At 42.8% G+C, this 15,704-nt stretch overlaps 1 long non-coding RNA gene across 3 annotated transcripts in view; it reads right to left on the reverse strand.

Annotated features, from left to right (window-relative positions):
• Nucleotides 1-15,704, reverse strand: part of LOC120401697 — a 62,004-nt gene that overhangs the window by 11,804 nt on the left and 34,496 nt on the right. Inside the window, exons 5-6 of one of the 3 annotated variants that reach the window (XR_005596658.1) lie at nucleotides 10,408-10,498; nucleotides 3,705-3,934 (exon numbers count right to left, since the gene is read on the reverse strand). This is a non-coding gene — a long non-coding RNA (uncharacterized LOC120401697). Of the gene's footprint in view, nucleotides 1-3,704; nucleotides 3,935-10,407; nucleotides 10,499-15,704 lie in introns of those variants that run through there. The other 2 variants (XR_005596655.1, XR_005596659.1) reach the window with 2 other exon arrangements.

Consider the following 15,704-nt stretch of genomic DNA (forward strand, 5'->3'; position numbering starts at 1 on the left):
GGCTCCACCTCCAACCACACACCCCCAGCCCAGAGTCCTCACCCCCCTGTACCTAACCCCCTGCTCCAGCCCACAGTCCCCACCCACATCCTGAACCCCTCATCTCTGACTCCACTCCAGTGACGTCACCTTGTCCTGCATCCCAATCCCCTGCCTCAAACCACAGCTGCCTCCTGCACTCCGAATCCCTCGACCCCAGCCTGGAGCCCCCCCAGTGCCCCAAACCCCTCATGCCAGGCCCCACCCCAGAGCCAGCACCACCAGCCCAGAATCCTCACCCCCTCCCACACCACAATCCCCTGCCTCAACCCGCAGCCCTGTCCCACACTCCAAATCTCTCAGCCCCACCCCCAGCCTGGAGCCCCCTTCTGCACCCCAAACGCCGCATCTCCAGCCTCATCCTAGAGCCCGCACCCCCATTTAGAGCTCTCATCCTTTCCCGCACCCCAACCTCCTGCTCCAGCCCAGTGAAAGTGAGTGAGGGTGGGGTAGAGAGAGCCATGGAGGGACAGGGAATGTAGTGAGCAGGGCCTTGGGGAAGGGGCGGGGTTATAGTGTTCGGTTCTGTGCGACTAGAAAGTTGGTAACCCTAACTCCAGGTAAGTATTTCTCCCCCCCAACAAGCAGAGCACCTGTTCTGTCTGTCTTCCTTCTTGGGAGTTACTTCAGCTCTAGAAATTCCTGCCATGGAGGTAAAACTCCATGGTATTTATTCTTTTAATTTGTACACAGTACCTTTCAATGCCTATCTGAACATGCATGCATGCACACAAACACTTTAATACACATTAAATTAGAGCTGGTCAGAATGATTTTGTTGAAAATGTTGGAAAATGTCATTTTGACAAAACTGAAATATTTTGCAAAATTGTATCAATCAGGGTAAAATTTAATTTTGCAAAAATATGTTCTGGCAATGTTGAAACTTCCCATTTTGACATTTTTCAGAATGAAAAGTTTTGCTGTTTCATTTTGAAAAGACTTTTTGTTTAGAAATTCACTGTATTTTACATAAAACTGTTATTTATTTTTTTTAAAAAAGTTAAAATAGAAACCCAAAACATTTTGATTGACAGGACATAAATTTTTTTTGAGGAATTTAATTTCAAAATGTTGGCTTTTTGGCCCTATTCAGGATGAATTTTTCTGTTAATATGAAAATTTTTCAAGATGGAAAGTCTCTTTTCCGGCCAACTCCGCATCCAATAATCAGATTACCAGAACCTGGCTTTCAAACCCTTACACACAGTATAAGGTAGTCTCCCACACACATTTAGTAGTATGAGTGCTCTCCAGCATGAATGCAGAGTCAGGCCTATAATATTAAAAAGATACTGAACGAACTTCCTACTGCTTACCAGGACTCTCAATCACACTTCAATTATGTCTGCACTACCAGTGCTTTACCAGTCTGACAATACTATACCAGCAAAGCATTCCTAGTGTGGATGCAGCTACATTGGCAAAGCTGTGTTTTGTACCAGTGTAATAAAACAATGGCCCATGAGCAAAAATGGTCTACCAGTAAAAGCGCAGCTTTGCAATTAGCTGCATCTACAGTAGGGACGTCTGCCAGCGCAGCAGTGTTGGTCACGGATCAGACCTCTTCACATCTCTGACTCATAGCTATGCTGGCAGAAGTCTGTACTGTAGATATGGCCTTCCTCTAGGCTGCCAGGCGATCCTATGGTTTCTGTTAATTTAAAAACATTTTAAAAGCATTATGTCTGCTGCATTCCATTTCCTTTCTTCTTCCCATTTAATTTGCTAGTTCAAAATAGGTTGCTATAAAATTATACTACTTGTATGTTTTGTAATGATCTCCTCTCAGGTAATGAAAAGTAGGGGTAAGCTCTGTCAAGTGAGTCATAAGATAATGCCAAGCAATTCTCTCCCTGAACACAATTGCTGAATCCAAGAGCAGGTACAGATGAACTATTAAGAGGATTATTTTTTTAATAGATGTGAAGAGAGAATCTTAGATTGTATTTCTACCCCTCCCAAGCTCCTACCTCTCATGCCATATTGGAAGAGGCTGTTAATCAGGACTCTTCTTAGGCTGAACTGGAGTGTTGCTTAAGCAATTTATCGTGTCCTTTGGGGAAAAGGATGCACTTTTCATGATTTATCATTTTTAAAAAGGGTCATTTAAGATTTGCAATAAATGTAACAATTATTTAGGGTGGTAATAATTCTCTTCAATCTGATGTTAATGCAATCAACCATTTATTGAATTGATAAATGTCTAGGCTGTTAACTGGTAAACAGGTAATTAAGTGTCTAACTATGTGGTCACAGAAACTAAAGGATATGGCACTTTTTTCCCCTGTAAAGTGCCTGTAGATTGGGATAATTCCACTTCTACATTCTTTACATTACAGGATAATATTCCTTTACCCTCCTCTAGTACCTTTAATCTGAGGACTTCAAAATCCTTTACAAACCATAATGCCTCAATCTTGCTGCAGTGGAAATCAATGGGAATTGTTAATTAATTAATTAAGAAAGCTGCATAGTCTGAAGCATACCTGCCATCCTCTAACCACGAAGCAGTAGATTGTAAAGGAGCACTCATTTCCATATAGTTGAACATATTCAGGCACAAGCCATTGGACACACTGATTTTTCCTAATTTAAGAATGGTATTGCAACAAAACCTCTTTAGAATTTTTCTTTCCTTACCTCAGAATCCTTTGTAACTATAGCCTGCTAAACTAAAGTAAATTAATTAATAATAAATAAAATAATAATAATAATAAGGACTAGTCCTTAAAAAGAAAGAGAGGATTTAAAAATGTGCCTTTATTCCTTTTTATTTCATCCTTTTCTGCAACCATTTCTCACAATGGGCATAACAAATTATTTTGTTTTCATGGATGAGATCTGCGTTGCACAATCATAGAATATCAGGATTGGAAGGGACCTTAGGAGGTCATCTAGTCCACTTAGTGATCTGGGGCAAAAATCAGTACTTGGTCCTGCTAGTGAAGGCAGGGGGCTGGACTCGATGACCTCTCAAGGTCCCTTCCAGTTCTAGGAGATAGGTATATCTCCAATTAAAAAACAAAACAAAACAAAAAAAAACCCACACCTCTGCTTAAAGCAGGACCAATCCCCATACAGAGTTTTGCCCCAAATGGCCCCCCTCAAGGGCTAAACTCACAACCCTGGGTTTAGCAGCCCAATGCTCAAACCACTAAGCTATCCCTCCCTCGATGATGGGAATAGGTCCACAGTTGTGACTTCATCATAAAGGTCCAACCTGCCAGTTAGAATGTGGGTGTGAATAATCAGTATCCCCAGTAATAACTATTATATAGCAGTGTAAACTGTGGTGCAAAGAGGTTTAGGCACAAATTTTCATATGTGGCCTTTATTTCTGAGTACTTCAATTCCTGGGCGCCCAACTTTAGACTCCCAGGGCTTGCTTATTGGAAGTTCAGAGCACCCAGAAGTCCATCTGATGTCAATGGGAGTTGTTGTCTGATGCTTAGCATCTCTGAAAGCCAATATCTTAGTGGTAAATATGAGCACCTAAAACCTGAGGTACCAAAATTACTTCCCAAAATTTGGACCTTGTGAGTGCACACTTTCCAATAAAATGTTGAGAGATATGCTCGAGTATTCCCTTAGCATGCCTCTCTGATTCCAAATTCTTAAATTAAAAAGTTCACAAAGAAATAGTTCAGTGTACTTCTGTCTTTTTTATTTGAGGGTCAAGTTTTAAACCTGAACCTCAATTTTACTGTTAACTTTTCAATTGATGCAGACACGGCAATAGGTGGGTTTCTTCTTGCTGTGTTGCCATTATTTGGTATCCCCTCATTCAGCACGTGTTTTCCATGTATTGTACTCCTGGCTCTTCCTTTATGGTAACCTCATCCATTTCAACAACTGGAAATAGCATTGACAAACACAACTGCTCATTATATCACTGTAGAAATGAAAGAAATATGCAATGTGTTATAAGTGTTATGTGAAAAGAAACCTACCTACATGAAGGAGTGTAATCCATTTCTAATTTGTGCTCCCAGAGGCCCAAGATATAAAAGACATGCATAATTTTCCTTTCACATGGTTTTTAAGACAGCCAGATTCTGCTATGCAACTATTTCATACATCGGCTGCCTCATTCAGGTAATGCACAGATTATTTCACATTATAGTGATAGGCTTGTGCTTATGTGCATTTAAGATAAGGCTCAGAACCTGCTCCAGCCTTCATTGAAGTCAATAGTAATCTTTGCATTGATTTTTATGAATATTGCATGAGGCCTATAGTTGGGCCAAATGCAGGACCCAATAAGTGGTAAGATCCTGTGTGACGAGTTCTTTCCTTACAGTGATTTGCTCACATAGCAGTATATTTTTACCATCACAAGGGAACTCTACCTTATTTGATATGCTGGCTTTGCTTCTGGAAGGTCCACACTAAAAGCATCAGCTGCAGGTGATACATCTAATATCACAGCCCTTCTTGGTATTCAAACCCAACATGGTCATTTTTAAATCCACACATTCACTATTGTTATTCTATGGGTCTTTACTTCTTCCACATATTTTAATTCTGGGCACCTTATTCTGGTTTTCAAGCAGAGAACATCCTTGTTAATTCCCTTGCTTGCAGAAACCTGGGTTAACTTACCAACTGTGAATAATATTATCTGCCAAATCATAAATGTTTGAATTCCACAGTACCAACTGATAATATTAAAGAACACTGCTCATCACAGAACCCTGGGCACGTTTTAGAATAAAATGTGCAAATCTGGAAATAGGGCAAATATCAAGCAGGTTTTATCCATAGTGCTCCATCAAGTAGTGTACTTTAACTGCTGGGGCTTTTGGAGTTTCAGCTGGATGTAAATAATATCACAGCTGAGCGCCAATAGATTTTTTTTAACAGCATAAAAAAATCTATTTTTTAAACTACAAGGAAACAGCAGTAATATATCCTCTTCCGCATTAATTTTTAACATGGGCAATGTGGGCCTGATTTTCATTTATACTAAAACCACTTTACACTGTTCTGGCATTGTAAAGGGTTCTTAAAGTGGGTGTAAGTGTAATTTGCCAGAGAAGTGTAAAGAAGCCCCAGACTACGTCTATACTTGTGGACCACAGGAGTTTGAATTGCGGAGCACACCAAAATGTTGTGATCTAACTTTCCTGAGTGGATGCTGCTGGCACAAACTGAAAAGCACCTAAGTTTGTGTTAATGTAGTCCTCTCAGCCAGGACTACATTAATGCAAACCATGTACCTTTAGTTCACACAGCTGCATCCACACAGTGCAGTTTAGAGCGCAACCCCGATAGTCTGCACTGCAACATAGGGAAGACAAGACCTTAGTGTAAGTGAGAATCAGGTCCTGTGTGTTTAAATGTCACATCCTAATTCCTGTCTCTTTGGACTCAAATATAGGCAAAGCCTTAGCTGTATGACACACATGACATGTATTTATGATGACATTTTCTAAAAGCAATTTCCATTCTGATGTCTTCTTTCACAGATTGTGTTATTAAAAAGTTAAGGGAAATGGAGAATCCAGACTCAAAATTAGATCTTTCACAGATGGAGCTATGAAGTTAATTGGGCCGTGTAATATGTTCAGAGATATAAAAATGTATATACCACTATTTTAACAGCAAGGAATTCCCCCATGCCAGAGGGATCCTAGTCTAACTGATTAGAGCAGCCGCAAGAGTAGTGCAAAGGGCCCATACTGAGGGCCAGAATCTGGGCCTCAGGGTGCAAGCCATGTCCCATTAAAGGGTTTGTCTACACAGCACCAGCAGTGCACATCAGGGGGTGTGATTTGTAGAGCACACTCATGTGTTTCTGTCTAACTTCCCCATGTTTAATCTGCTGGAATGCAGTAAAAGGTACCTAGTTTCCTAGTACCTAACATATTCCTCTTTGAAATGGGATTATGGTAGCATGACCTAGGCACCTTTTAGGGTATGTCTATGCTGCAAAAAACCAAAAACCTGCAGCAGCAAGTCTTTAGAGCCTGAGTCAGGCTCACAGGGCTCAAGCTACAGGGCTAAAAATAGCTATGTAGTTCCTGTGCCAGCTGAAGCTGGGGCTCTGAAACCCACCACCTTGCTGGATTTCAGAGCCTGAGCTCCAGCCCCAGCAGAAATGTCTACACTGCAATTTTTAGCCCTGTAGTGTCAGCCCTGCAAGTCCAAGTCAGTTGACCTGGGCTCTGAGACTTGCCACTGTGACTTTTTTTTATTGCAGTGTAGATGTATCCTTAGAGTATGCCAGCAGAGCTTCCACAGGGCAGTTATAGCAGAGCACATTAGAACATTAGTTTTGGGTCCGATTTTATTCAATCTATTTATTGCTGACCTGGGAACCAAGAGTAGGAGTGGGCTGATGAAGTTTGCGGATGACACCAAGTTGGGGGGTATTGTCAATTCGGAAGAGGATCGGGATATTCTCCAGGGAGATTTAGATGACCTTGTAAACTGGAGTATTAGTAACAGGATGAAATTCAATAGTGAGAAGTGTAAGGTTATGCATTTAGGGATGTCTAACAAGAACTTTAGTTATAAGCTGGGGACGCACCAGTTGGAAGTAACGGAGGAGGAGAAGGACCTAGGAGTCCTGGTTGATCGCAAGATGACTATGAGTAGGCAATGTGATGTGGCCGTTAAAAAAGCTAATGCGGTCTTGGGTTGCATTAGGCAAGGTATTTCTAGTAGGGATAAGGAGGTGCTAGTCCCGTTATATAAGGCGTTGGTGAGACCTCATTTGGAGTATTGTGTGCAGTTTTGGTCTCCCATGTTTAAGAAGGATGAATTCAAACTAGAACAGGTACAAAGAAGGGCCACTAGAATGATCCGACGAATGGAAGGCCTTTCGTATGAAAGGAGACTTGAGGAGCTCGGTTTGTTTTCCTTAACCAAAAGAAGGATAAGAGGAGATATGATTACACTCTTTAAATATATCAGAGGGATAAATACCAGGGAAGGAGAAGAATTATTTAAGCTCAGTGCTAATGTGTACACGAGGACGAACGGATATAAACGGTCAGTCAGGAAATTCAGGCTTGAAATTAGACGAAGGTTTCTAACCATCAGGGGAGTGCAATACTGGAACAGTCTACCGAGGGAAACAGTGGGGGCGAAGGACCTCCATGACTTTAAGATTAAGCTAGATAAGTTTATGGAGGGGATGGTATGATAGGATAAAGGGCTTAGTCAATAGGTCAATTATGTGCCTGGTATGATATAACCTTTTCCAGAGGGTTTGGCTGGAGAGTCTTGCCCGCATGCTCGGGGTTCAGCTGACCGCCATATTTGGGGTCGGGAAGGAATTTTCCTCCAGGGAAGATTGGCAATGGCCCTGGAGGTTTTTCGCCTTCCTCCGAAGCATGGGGCAGGGGTCACTTGCTAAGGAGTGGGTGGATCGGCTTATGTGGCCTGCATCTTGCAGGAGGTCAGACTAGATGATCATAATGGTCCCTTCTGATCTTGAATTCTATGATTCTATGATTCTATGAACACTCTACAACGCACACACCCCTGCTGAGCACTGCTGGCACCATATAGACAAGCCCAATGTCAACAGAAAGTTTTGCATTCAGTTCAGCAGCCACTGGATTGGGACTTGAGATGCTAAATACATCACTGTCCTTGAAGATATGACTCTGCTGAAAAATAGGTGCAATATTAGGAGCAAAGCATGCACTTAGATACCCTGGTGATGGGTAGCAGTATAAAATCCTATGACCGAAAAGTGCTTACATGTTTCCTGCTTATGGGTAAGAGAACCATAGACAAAGAGGTGACAAGGTTCAGCAAGTACTGTGTGAAGGGTTGCTTCACTTGGCTCCTGAAACCATGCGCTCGTCAATGCATTGGAACCACTAAGAGCTGATGTGATAGAAACTTTTGTTTCAACTCTGTGCTTCTGTTAGACTAGCTCTGTGCTTTGCTGTTTCTCTCCTGCTTTTGCTTTTGATAATTCTGTTCAAATGTACATCAGCAAGAACTACAGATAGGCAAATAAAAGTAAAATACGTAATTTATCAATCCCATGTCTGCTGTTTGTTCATTTTCTCTCCTAAATTCAACTTCTTCAATCAAATCTCCCCTGCTCGCCATCTCAGTACTATATTGAGTATTTCTGCATATTTATAATCTCAGCCATTTTTAGTCATAGCACATTCTTTTAGAGCTGCTCACACAACCATGTAGACTTGAACAGAGCTGCATTTCAGAGAATGACAAAATGCATCCTTTGTGAAACATACATGAGGAGCCAGATTTCAGGCCTTTATTCATGTCAATTATTTTTTAAAATCTGAGATAATCGTGTGAATTTGAGGGTAGCATTTGGTCTTCCCTGTTTTACTCCAGTTCCTCCTCTGATCCTCGCAACTGCTCCGTCTTGTTTGTGTCTGACTTACGCCTCCCAGGTCTCTGCCTCCATGTTATCTTCTGACAACCTAGTCACACTGAGTCATGCCCCCCAGCCTTGCATTGCATTCAAACCTGAGTCCAGGGCCAGCGGAAGTTTGAGGTGGGGGAAAGAGGATATTCATCATGCTTTTTGCAACCACAGTTAATCCCCTAAAAAGTTAATGCATCCAGAAGCAAGACAGGGCTTATTTTAACAATAGCATCAAGAGACTTGATATACTTGCAGGAAACAGGCAGTAAAGTGTTGGAGGCCATAGATCAATGATTTGTGCCCTGAAACTTTTAAAATAGCCATTAACGAGAGTCATCCCAGAAAGAAACCTGATGTGTATGCAATGGGCTAGGGAGGCAATGAGATAATAATATGCATAACTAAAGCCCCACTTAACTTGCGATATTGCAGAAATTGTGGATTGCACAATATTAGGCTTCCACTGCAATTTTCAGCCCTAGGCGGACGACAGTGGGAGTTCCCACTCTCAGCCCCACGTTCCTGCTCTCAGCCCCTGGGAGCCACCGCTCTGAGCCCCAACTGGCTGACACCGGGAGCCCCCACTCTCAGTCCCAGACAGCCGACAGTGTAAAATCGTGGAAAAGTAATAATGGACTTTATTACTACAAATAATTACTTTTCCACAGTTTTCCATGGATTGACCGCAGCTCAGCCACAATTTTTTGACAGTCACCCTACAATTCAAGTAGGGCCTTGTGCATAACTTTATTATGTTCCCCTTTCTCCTGCACCTCAGTTTACCTCTCTGCTGAAGCACAGGCCAAAGCTCTGTCTTCTCAGGACTGCTCAGAAAAAATATTAAACAGAGTTAAATCTCACAGCTATGACTGTGGGTGGTAATGAGTGCTGCCAGTCAGCCTCAGAGAGATGGTACCATACAATTTTCTTAGTGAACAAACATTTAACACACACACAAATATTTGAAACAGTATTTTGAATACTTTTGGGAACAATTTCTTAAATAATACTATTCAACAGTATTGATGTCCTTCATACAGACGCCCCCACTTTGTGGGATGCTTTGACAAAACAATCAAGCTTCTGTATTTCAGGGCACTGGGGCAAAGTGGTTCACCAGCAGGTGCACTGCCTTGTGGCTAAGAGTGGCATTGCAGGGTTTCATCCTCTAGTCCTGCTGACCAGTCAACTGGTGCTATCCTTTGGCCTTGTGACTTGGCCCTCTGGCTGGGTCTCCTTGGTCTCACCCTTTTCAGGATAAACAGGGTTTTCACCCAATAGCACCAGGCACAATAATATTTCTGGTCTCTTAAGTCTGGGTGTCTTCTGGTCAGTTCCTAGTGAGTCTGTAGGGGAACCCAGTTCCTCCATTTATCCCAGGTTCCAGCCCAGGGAGCCTTGTGGAAGTGGCTATCATCTGTTTGGGCAGACCTGTTACTTCTTCCCTGGGCTACTTTCTACAGTTTATCCACCTTTTCCACAGGGTACTCATATTCTTTGTAGAAATCTGCCCTGGCACCTTGTCCTTAGTCATAGTCCTCGAGTTTATGTAGGCACTCTCTACTAGAGGGGCCTCTGAACTCAACCGGGAGTGTTCCAGTAAGGAAGATCCTGAGTGCTGCAATCCAGCCTGGGAGAACAGAGAGGCTTCCACTTCCAGGGGACACAAGGAAAGCATGTGGTGGGCTCCATGTTGGTGGGGAGCTGTGATCCTGGTCTGGGGAGCTGAGGTTGCTTTGTGGCGCTCTGTCCAAGCCAGGAGCTGCTGCTAAACTGCTGCTAGAAAACCACAAGCTGCTGCGGAGAAACTGCTGGGGCTTTGACCAAGCAGGGAGCCACAGAGGCTATTGCTGGGCTTCATTGAGGCCAGGGCAGAAGCTGACTGAGGTTGGCATGCAGTGAAGGTGTGTGAGTAACCACCACATTTGTTGTTTGGTTATAACAACCCCCGTCTTCAGAGGGGATGTGAAGCTTGAAATTACCCCAAATTAGAATTTCTCTACCTCTTATTTCCTTGGCCGGACTGGACCAACAGAGTGCTGTTCCCAACCACAAGATCTTCAAGCACGCCCACACAAGCAAGTGTCTAGAAGTCTGAAATTCAGAGGCGTGCACATGCAGGGGTGAGATAAATGGTGCCAGTGTAAATATAAGTTGGTTAAGTTTCATTACTACTGTGAACTGTGTTTATTAATTGATTTAGTGAAGTACCCCCTGCTGATTTAAAGTGGTTACGACGTTTTAATTGATCTGAATGTTAGAGCATGTTTTTCTAAGTAGCTAAGTAAAGGTGTGTTAACTCTAATCTAAGAGTATTTTGGTTGTATATTGTTTATAATTGGTACTTTTGAGTTAAATCCCATGCATAGATTAGCTCTGATTTATTCCTGGAGTTCTCAAGGCATGCCAGTGAACGTGTACAGGGCCCAGCCAGGTGGAGGCACCACCAAGATTAATTTCTTTTGTAAGTAAAAGGACTGCAGCAGAGGGATGGATAGAGGATTCCCACCTATCCATTATCATCACTGGGCTAGTCAGGATCTCCTTTAATGTTGACAAGATCAGGTGCCTGGGCACACAGGTAAGCATTGACTGCTCCCAAGTAACCCAGGAAGGAAGGGAGGGGAGGGGTGGTGTTACAATAACAAAGGAACAGAAAGTAAAAAAAACATAAATAAGAAATAGCTCCAGCTTCCCTGCTATACCCAGATCCTCCAGCTACCTGTCCTATCACTCTTTGTCCACAGTCAACCTACAGTAGCTTGGTTCTTTGTGGTACTCCCTCCCTGGAAGCTCAGAGTGAGAGGTCTGTGTCTGTCCATCTCCCCAGGCTGGGTCCTTCTGAACTGGACTTCTCCTTTTGTAAGGCTCCTTCTCCAAGAATGGCTCTTCCCACAGAACAGAAATTCTTATTTGCTCTCAGCTCTGGTAAATAGTCAAATTTCTGCTCAGAACCTTCTTGCCCCAACATATGATCACACTGAACAAACTATCACTGCATTTATGTGAATTTTGGCACTAACATGGGTCATTTTCCCTAATTTAGCAAACATTTTTCTAATAGCAGGAGAACATGTGTACAATCAGTGATGTTATATACATATCAATAGTATCAGAGGGGTAGCCGTGTTAGTCTGGATCTGTAAAAGCAGCAAAGAATCCTGTGGCACCTTATAGACTAACAGACGTTTTGGAGCATGAGCTTTCATGGGTGAATACCCACTTCGTCGGATGCAAGTACCATATCAATAGTGCCCATGAATTGCTCAAGTTTTTTAAATTAATTTATATGCTCCATTTTACAATCATGCTCAAACTCCTGGTTTAGTATATTTCAAGGTGATATCATCAGTTCTTTAATGCATAAATTATTCAGCCCTTGGCTTGGATATTATCATGTTATCAGAAATATAGTATAACCAACCAGAAATGCACAGCCTAAAATATTTTAAAATTATTCATCTCTATCATGGAATAACCTGGAAAGGCTTTTCATAAAATGAGTTTCACCTAAATCAGCCTGTCAAGGGTATGGTTAGCAGAATCACAGAAAGGTTAGGTATGGCCACCCACTGTCCTGGAAATCTAGCAGATCATGGAGCTAACATGCAGAGGCCCAGCAATTCTGCATTACTCTGTCCATAATAATCAATAGGACCTTGAGGTCCAGTCTAGTGCATACAAATTTTGGGGGCACTGTTTTGTAGAGGTAGCTGGGGGAGTGAAGGAGCAGCAAAAACAATAGGAATTGTGCTGAGTGGAAGTCTGATGAGTGGATGGCCAAACTACATATATTTAGCAACACAGTATGTGTGGCTTCTGGCCATTATCAGGAGATGGCTGTGTCTAGAGAAGGAAAGGCATGCTATCTGGGTGGCAGCACAATGGTTGCAGAGCAAACCTTTGATCTGCGAGTTGTTCCTGATGTGTTGCATTAGTAGTGCATTAGCATTAAAGGGAAAAGAATACAGGGGATCACACATTTTAAGGCCTATGGGTAATTCTGAGGTAATGGTTTGTCCCTGTGTGAGAGGTGTGATGACCCAGACAAGAATCTGAAGGCAGATCTATGCTACAAATTTGCAGCTGTACCAATGCAGCTGCTCCACCGTAGCGCGTCTGGTGAAGATGCTCTAAGGCAGGGGTTCTCAAACTGGGGGTTGGGAGGTTATTACATGGGGGGTCGCGAGCTGTCAACCCCCACACCAGCCCCCACTTTGCATCCAGCATTTACAATGGTGTTAAATATATTAAAAGGTGTTTTTAATTTATAAGGGGGGGTCGCACTCAGAGGCTTGCTATGTGAAAGGGGTCATCAGTACAAAAGTTTGAGAATCACTGCTCTAAGCCAATGGGAGAGAGCTCTCCCGTAGGTTTAATAACTCCATCTCTACAAGAGGCAATGGGAGAAATTCTCCCACTTGACCACGCTGTCTGCACGGGGTGGGCGGGATAGGTTGATATAACTACATTGCTCGGGGTATGGATTTTTCACACTCCTGAACAAGTAAGTATGTAGTGTAGACCAAGCCTGAGAGAGCTAACACTGACTGGACTAATGTTAACTCAGGAATTTCCCTGCGGGTTAGTCAAGGCTTGATGCCATAGAGAGTAGGACTGGCCAGGAAACTGGAATTTCAATTCATGAAAAATTCACTGGTTTTGGAATTTGTTTTTGTTCTGCATCAGAATGGGGAAGAACAAAAAAGAGACACTCTCCCCCTGCCTTAAAATAGCCTTGTGGTTAAGTGGTGAGAGACCCACGTTCAAGTACCTGTTCCGCTTGAACCACGTGAGTGCTGTAAGCATAGGACTGTTGGCTATTTTGGAGTTTCTCTTGTTCTGACCAATAATTCCATTTTGGACTTTAGAAACTTTCCAGATGGAAGTTTAATCAAAACCAACTTTTCCCATGTAATGTGTCAGATTTGACAAATGTGGCACCAACAAAAATGAAAATGTTTTGTGGGAAAATTCCCAATCAGCTCTAACAGAAAGTACATGTCCCTGGGTTGCAAACATTTTCCCTGCCTACCCTCAGTTTCTTTACATCTGTCAAGTCCCCACTACTGCAGGGTTACTGAAGAGAAGCTTCCTGGTCCAGATGGGAGCAGGAAGGAAGCAAAGATACCGCTACTATTGTTCCCTTCTGTAACAGTTTATGCACCATTGGGCAGATGATGTCCCCCAATTACATAAAAAAATTACTGAAATGTAAGTTAAAATTGAGTCCTAGATACAATTGTTTAGACTGTTTACTGTGCAAGTAACAGTGACTTTGAGTGGTGCACACATTCCAGTTTGCCCAGGGCAGTAAAACCCCTCAAGACAGCCCTGTCAGGTATAATGCTGACATGCATTAATGGCCCAGTTACCAGTAGATAATATAATGCAATTAACAGATCTCATCACTTGAGGGAATGCAGAGCGTTACAAAATCTGGATACAAATGGCTTACTCTGTCATAATCAGTGCAAAATTCATACAGCTCACCACACATCAACTATTCTGAACTAACTGCACATACCAGCCTGCCTACTCTAGCCCTGTATTTCCTAAAATACTAACTGGAGTCAACAGAAGATTTACACCTGCAGTCTTAACACATGCAAAATGCTCATTGACTTCAACCTAATCTACACAAATATGTAAACCAGTGGCCAGAAGCTCCAGAGGAGAAAGAGCTCTCTACTTCCTCTATGGGTCAAAAGGGAAACGTGCTGCTGTAAAGATAAATTTACATACACTGCCTACCCACAAATCCTCTTGTGACACTTGGGGAGTCCCAATAACTGTACATGAACTTGGCTCCCAGAAAGACACAAAAAAGGGAAGTAGCCTTAGCTTGTGGTAAAGTGCTTATTTCAAAGCATCCAGGACTCTGCTTAAGCGTCATCTTGGCTCCCTTCCTATGAAGGTTGGGAAAAGCAATGCAGCCTGAAGACTGTGTGGTGAGAGGTTGATAGAGAGGGCAGCAGCAGAGTTGAATGGTCTCCGGTAAGGACCTGCTTACCCAGCACCTTCATAAAGTTGAATTAGTAATTGGGTTAAGTGGTGGTGTCTTTAGCCGGGGCCAGGCAAGCTGCTTCTTTGGGACTTGAGACAGAGCAGCAGAGAGACATTTGCACTACTACTGCTACTCACTGATTCAAATCGTGGGTGGGGGTTAGTACCTGGGTGAGGTGGTGTCGCCAAAGGACTATCACCTGTGGGACATTCTCACTGCTGGGGAGGGGGAAGGAAGTTAGACAAACTACTACCAAATTACTGTATGTGTGTGGGGGGGCAGGAGGGGTATTTTACTCTTTAGCTGCATATATATTATGTTGTTGTGATTTCCCCAACTTACAACTTTGTTCTCTTTTCCTCCCCTAAAAAAACATTTTCTTGTTTGTACACAGACTCAAAGTCCCTGCAAGTGAGAAAATTCTGTTGGGTAACAGCACCCAGGAAGAATGCATTTAGTTTCCCAGGCTTCTGGGTCATGGTGGTGGTGGGGGGCAGTTTAATTATTTTAGAAGAGGGACTGGAATCTGGTCTTTATTGCTGCCATTAACCACATGACAGAAGAGTTATACAAATAAAGGCAGAACGATTAGGCCCTAGCTTGGGGTTATCCAGGATTCCACCAGTTAACAACATATGAATAAAAACAAGACTTTCAGCACATCACTAATTAGCTGTCTTCATTAATTCAGCACACAAAAAGCTGGTTCCTCGGTAGGGTGAAGTCAAAAAAGGTTCTTCAAAATTAGCATTTTCTTCTCTGGGGATATTAGCAAAGAGCACCATAGTCTAAAATGAGACAGAGCTGATGTCTCCTGGCATTATTGTTACTTCTCGTGTGTCTTGTAATAGCATACACCTCTGAAATAATTGGTCAGTGTGCCTTCCTTTCACAATGGGAAGCACTAGATAGAGGTCCTGGGTAGGGATTATAAACATAAAGGCACAGATATGCTGGGGGATGTGGGCAACGTAAATATCAAAATAAGCAGATATGTCATTTACCAATATTTATGAAGTTCGGAGAGAATTCAAATCAGGGTGATATTAGACAGCATCTCTAAACAGATTGCTCTGGGTATCCAAAAGTTTCATAAAGCAATCCAGATGGCACTTGCCACAATCACCTCCACTGGTTGCAAATCTTGTCCCCACCACCATATTTCAAAGGCCCTGCAACAGATCAGAACCACTTTGGTTCAACAGTTCAGGGGAAGACAGATCCCAGGAGCATGCTCAGTGAGTATGCACCCACAATGCCCAGCTCTGAAGGCAGCCCCATGGCCAGGAGCAG

The sequence above is a fragment of the Mauremys reevesii genome, linkage group 3 (genome assembly GCF_016161935.1).
Source record: "Mauremys reevesii isolate NIE-2019 linkage group 3, ASM1616193v1, whole genome shotgun sequence".
NCBI classification, from domain to species: Eukaryota; Metazoa; Chordata; order Testudines; family Geoemydidae; genus Mauremys; species Mauremys reevesii.